This window comes from Pteronotus mesoamericanus, unplaced genomic scaffold (genome assembly GCF_021234165.1).
Source record: "Pteronotus mesoamericanus isolate MK-2021 breed Mesoamerican mustached bat unplaced genomic scaffold, CSHL_Meso_final contig_74, whole genome shotgun sequence".
Lineage (NCBI taxonomy): Eukaryota > Metazoa > Chordata > Mammalia > Chiroptera > Mormoopidae > Pteronotus > Pteronotus mesoamericanus.
Window position 1 is genome coordinate 36008851 of NW_026555247.1, and position 6270 is coordinate 36015120.

The following is a 6270-nucleotide window of genomic DNA, read 5'->3' on the forward strand; positions in this document are numbered from 1 at the left end:
CCTTTGAAAACCATATAAAATGATAGGGAGCCATGGTCTTAACAATCCGTGGGGCTCCTGGTTTCCTGAGACAGGACTGGGCTGGGTCCTAGTTGGTCAGAACGTCTCTTTTCTGTGTGTCTGTTGAAGGGTTTAAAGACGTGGGATGAAGGAATGTTTGCAGAGATGGGACCCTAAAGGCTCTCAGAGCCAGGCTTTACGCACAAACCTCTCTCAGAGAGGCTATGAGCATCAGCTCTCACCTACATCCAAGGTTATAAACATACATGAATGCATACCCCCTGTTGGCATACCGAGTTGTGAAGACTTCAGAAATTAAGACATAAAGTATTGCAGCAGACAGGAAAGATGCATACAACTGCTGGTATTTTTAAAGCTCTTACGTGTGCATGAAGATTGGCCCTCTGCCAGCCACCACTACTCACATACACCCCCAAAGCCCAGAGGGACGGCCTTGGCCTTGGAGCAGGAGCAGTGAGGGTCACACCCACCCCAAAACAGCTAGGAATGCCGCCAGGTCACCAGGCGCTACCTAGTGCTCCCTCTTGCTGGCCTGTCAGGGTTGGGTCATGGTGCAACATGGTAGCCTAGTCATGCATGGGACGCCTCATTAAATGAACTGGTACCAGAGGTAGCAGCCACTGAGACTCTGTACCACAACCACCTGCTGTGCACATGACCTTTATCAGGCTGACTTACAGAATGGGGATGCCCTTCATTGTGCAGAATAGGGACAGGGGTTACATTTGGCAAAATACAGAAAGCGCTCAGTATCGAGCACATAGTGGGTACACAATAAATTCTTAGCAGTAGCCAACGCCCCAATGCCCTTTGGAGACCAGGCACTGTTAGCTCCTCTTAGCCTCGCAACAGCTCTAGGGGAAAACTATGTCCCATTTTACAGCTGGGGAAGTTGAGGCGCAAAGGCTAAGTACGTGTCCAAGGACTCGGCAGCTGAATGGCAGGGACTGGAACCCATTGCTCTTACCTGCTGTGCTGCTTGGTTTTGGCTTGAGGTCAAGCTGGTGCGAGGGCACTGAGTCTGCGGGGGGGCGGGGGTGTCAGGCGGGATGCCCCGCGGACAGACCTTGTGTTCGCTGCTGTCCTCGTGAGCAACTGTCCCTCCCGGACCTCTCTCTTCCTCACCCGAAAGCTGAGTGTTTAGACAGGAGAGGGTGGCAGAAATCGAACTCAGTGATCTCAAAATTGTGTGGCTGGTAGCTCTTCACTGTAAATGATTTATCAAGGTTTTCTAATCCCACTTATTTTGGGTTTAACTGATTTGACGTCCTTACTGGCTGTGGTCAGGAACTGTCGCCACAGGCTCATGGGAGGTGAGAATGTTTGCCAGGCAGTGCGGACCAGCGGGGAGGGAAGATCGCCCGTTGGGCTGACCAGTCACTAGGTGGCAGCATGAGCAGCGTTCCAGCTGTACTCCGGCGACAGCCTCACCCCCTGCCATCAAGTCCCTAGGCTCTTCTCTACTTGTATTTCTGGGCCTGTCTGTCCAAAGGTAAAGCTCCCATACAGCCTGCTGCTGAAGGACAGGGTGCGGCAGAGCCCGCAGAGGGGCTACGTAAGGGGCAGCAAACCGTGCCCACCGCTGAGAATGGCTGTACCTCTATCAGTGGTTGAACAAAGGAATGATTTTTCATGACACCGGAAAATTAGCTGGAATTCCAATTTCAGTGTCTGCCAGTGAAGTTCCTTGGACCTCAGCCGGTCCTACAAGTAAGCGTATGTGTAGTTCGGGGGGCTTTGTCCCTGCCCCGGTCACGCTGAGCAGTTTACGACAGGCCATGGCTCTCAGAGCTGGAAACGCGCTCTGTCTGCCCCGCGGGAAAAGCTGGCCCACCCTGCCGTGTGCCATCCTGATCTAGAGAGAGATGCCCTTGCCAGTGTCTCTCAGGCCCTGACGTTGTGAGTGTAGCGACTTCCACTCTGTGCTTATGGGCGCCGGGCCTGCTTAACACAATGAAACGGCCCTGGTGCTCGAGGTGGTGTGCACACAGCCGCTCAGCAGCCATCTCCCATCCGGGAGCCCGCGGGGAGCGAGGCGCATCGCTAGCTGGTCGCAACACGGTGACAAACAATGGGGTCGCAGTGAGGACAGGGGTGGGCTCTGCCTGCTGAGACCTGGGGGAGGATTTTCAAAGGACACAACATTTTAGTTGGGCGGAAGAGGAAGACGTGAGATATTCATTCCTTAGTGACAGGTGAGCGATGGTGAAGGAGCGGCATCATCCAAAAAGGCACTGCGGAGCAGGAAGCAAGGCCAGGTGCGGGTGGCTGGGGGTGAGGGCAGGGGAATGACAACCCTCCCTTAACCTGGAAGGGCAGCAGGGGAAGTAGGTTTGAAAGAGAAAAGCCTGTGATCCTTTGCTCGGGCTGAACCTCGGGGGCCCAAGTGACATCTGGGAGCCCAGGGTTCGTCTCCAAGCGTAACCTCGGAGCACCTGCTGGGGCTTAAATGAAACCACAGACGCCTCGGCTCTTCCTTCACCACCGCAGACCTACAGGATGGAAGTTCCCGCATTCGCTGGGGAGGGCTGAGCAGAGCCCTCGAAGGAGGCGGACCAGGAGAATTCCGAGACACTGGAGAAGGTAGAGAGTGTGCCCTGAAGACCAAAAAAAGCTCTCATGAATGAAGTGGGCATTCCTGGCACACGCAGCACAGATAAGGAATCGTGCCCAGGGGGGTGACAGTCAGTCACTGCTGACGCTAAGACGGCAGTTAACTAGAGGAACGGCAGTGTCCGCTTTTGGAAGTCAGGCCACAGCAGCTCCCGCCAGGTGCCCTGGATGCTGCCACTGCCCCCCGCCTCAGCCTTCACTTTCCCGGCTCTCTGTGTGTCCCCGGCTTCCAGGCACGGTTCCCAGGTAAGTCCCGGGAGACCCAAGCCTTGTCCACGGGTCACTAGTAACTCACAGTGGTTAAACAAGCCGGGGACAGGACAGAGGCCCTGGCCGTCAGGAGACCGGTCTGAACACGTGGGATGGACTAAACTTAATGCAGGGGCAGCGGCCAACGGGAAGCAGCACTCATTTGCATTTACAGAGAAACAGGTGAGAAGGTGAGTGGCTGACTTTGCTTGCCCCGCTGTCGAGGTGAGGGTCCGAACAGAGGTTTGCGACACCTAGGAGCACCAATTCCACCAGGGACTCCGGGGACGTTTAAACCACTGGGACAAGCATTTCAGAAAGACATGTTTACTGCCAAAGAAGTGATATAACTCCACTCTGTTTTTGAGGAGGCCTCTAGACAAACTTTTGACCTCAGCCTAATTGCAGATTTTTTAAAGGTAGGATAATATAGTGGGTATCAGCCTAGACGTTTGACCCCCAGAGCTGCTGGGGCCTCTGAGCACAGTCCCTCTATCTGTAAGTAAAGGTGACAAAAGTGTCCGCCTTACGGGCTGTGTGAGGGTTCATACACCCAGATGCGGTGTCCCACATTCAGGGAGAACGAGCACATTGTTCTCCCTCTTTTAAAAATGTCTTCCTGAAAACTGGCCTCCCCGTGCTGGGGCCGGTCAGCGTTAGGGCCGCCTCCTCTCTCTGGATTAGACTGTGCTTCATTCTTCTGTTTGTGTTAGCTGTTTTTATTTTACATACACCCTTTACATGCATTTAATACCTTTCTTTTTATAATGGATGAGCTGGTATTGGCACCTTGTTACTAAAGTCCATAATTCACGTTAACATGCACTGTGTTGCACAGTCTGTGGGTTTCGGCAGGTGTACAATGACGTGTGTCCCATCATAGGTTTCCCTATGCAGGGTGGTTCCATGGCTCTGAACACCCTCTGGCCTCTGCCAGTTCGTCTCTCCTCCCGCCCAACCCCTGGCAACCACTGACCTTTTACTGTCTCCCTGGTTTTACCTTTTCCAGAATGTCATACAGTGGGAACCAGACGGTGTGCAGCTTTTTCAGATTGGCTTCTTTACTTAGTACTATGCATTTAGGGTTCCTCCATGTCTTTTTATGGCCTGATAGCTCGTTTCTTTCTTTCTTTTTCCCTGAATACTCCCATGTCTAGATGCACCACAGTTTGTTTATTTATCACTTAGTAAAGGACATCTGGGTTGTTTTCCAGGTTTGGGCAGTTATGAATAATGTTGCTCTAAGCACCTGTTTACGTGAACATAACTTTTCAGCTTCTTTGGGTGAATACCAAGGAATGCAATCGGGGGATCATACGGTAAAAGTATCTTTAGTTTTGCAAGAAATTACCAAACTGTCTTCCAAAGTGGTTGTGCCCATTTGCATTCCCACCGGCAGTAAACGAGAGAGAGTTCCTGTCGCCCCACTCTCTCCAGAATTATGCAGTGGTGTCTTATTCTTGTGTGGATCTGCAGTTCTCTAATGATATAGGATGTGAAGCATCTGTTGAGTGAGTTGCCTGTTCCTATCTTCTGCCAATTTTTGAAATTGGGTTGTTTATTTTTTGTTGAGTTGGAAGAGTTCTTTGTATATTTTGGATGCCAGACGTTGGTCAGGTACGCGTTTCGCAGATGCTCTCTCTTTGTCTTTTCATGCTTTTAATGTCTTTGCCCTTCTTACTATAATGAAATGGAAATGGGGGCAAACCAAGCGACAGAAACCAGACTGATGGCTTTATTCTTCTCCCCCCCCCCCTTTATTTTTATCCGGTGCGGTGCCCAACATCCTCCAGCAGTTCTTCCGGTGCATTCAGAATGTGCCAGGAAGGGATCCTCAGTGGTTGCCACATCCTCAGCTCAGAACTGGTGCCGCTTGCCTGGCTTTTGGGAGGGGGGTAGCTGGGGGTCTCCAAGTCCCTCCCTTGTGGGGACAACGAGACACTCTCAGAGGACTGAGCCACTGCTGCCCCTTTTAGTGCTCACCCAGAGGACAGAAACTGTGGACCGACAGGGCCCCTTGCTCCAGCCTTACTTGGACACGCGACTGAGTTCCTCCCTCATGTATTTATAGGGACATGTAGGGTAAAAGGAGAAGTAGGTGGTTTCTAATTCAGGCGCCAAGCAGGGGTTGCAGGTGTTGCCTGTTGCTGCTGGGGACAGATGTGCCTCCTTTCTGGAGTACACTGACAGGCCTGGGCGGGGCCGCGGCGGAACAGGACACAATAGCCCAGACGAGCAATCCCGCCTGCTTCCCGCAGGATGGAAAATCACCGCGTGGCCGTGGAAAGGAAGTCCAGCTCCGCGCAGCGCTCTTCCTGCAGGTCTCCAGAACGTTCCTCCCGCCCCACCCACCTCCTGATGAGTTGTCCTGACTTCAGAATAGCTACCCCAGTGTGTTGTCTGGTGTGACTATTACAATGCACACATTTCAGGCTACCTTACAAAACATGGCAAGGAAAGCGCGACCTGCCCTGGAGGGCATAGGACCCCAAAGGACAGAACTCACTGTGCCAAGCCGGTGGGCCGTCCCCGCTTCCGCTGGAGTCAGACGCCGCCTCACAGGAAAGGGGGGTGTGTTTACTCCGGCAAAGACGGTGATCATTCTTGGTGGAAAACAGTTGGAAAGGGCCCTTGAGTCCAGTGGGAGTGGAGGAGCACAGCAGGTCACAGCATTCGCCACGCCCAGTGCCGCCCCAGGCCGGCTCGGGCCTGTGGCACCGAATGCCCGGGGGCCCAAGACCTGCATGTCACAAGCGCCCAGGACATTCCGGTGCAGTCGAATTTTAAAATTGTGATGGTAAAAGCATAAACTTTAGAAGCCTGACAGTCTGGATTCACACCCGGACCCCATCGCCCCATGGCCATGTAACTGGACAAATACTGAAATGCCTTCATTCCTGTCTGTAAAACGGGACGAGTAACATGGGGCTGTGGAGATACCGCTCTCTGTCCCCACAACCTCCCCTGTCCTGAAGTGAAAGCGTTTGAAACTCACACCCAAACTCATGAGACCTTCTCTCAAGTCAAGAAAAGGGGTTTCACTCTCCCCCTGCCCCACAGGTCGTGAGTGGTGCCGTTCGTTGGTGACAGGCTGGACACAGGGGCATCCCCGCCAGAGGGAGAGCAGGGCAGGCGGGTGGCCCTCGGGCCAGAGGGCTGCTGCTTTTCTCAACAAGCTTGGTAAATACTCTTTGGCCTTTAATGACTCTATGCACTTTGTTAAAATAGAAATTAATATTACATGTTTAGTAAAATTCGACAGCAAAAAATTATAGAAAATTTAGACATTGTAAATGTATAAAACGAAGAACATTTTTAAAAGAGTAACAAAGTAGACAACCCTCTGTGAAAGTGGATCAAGAAAAGTGGCAAAAACCAAGACTGGAG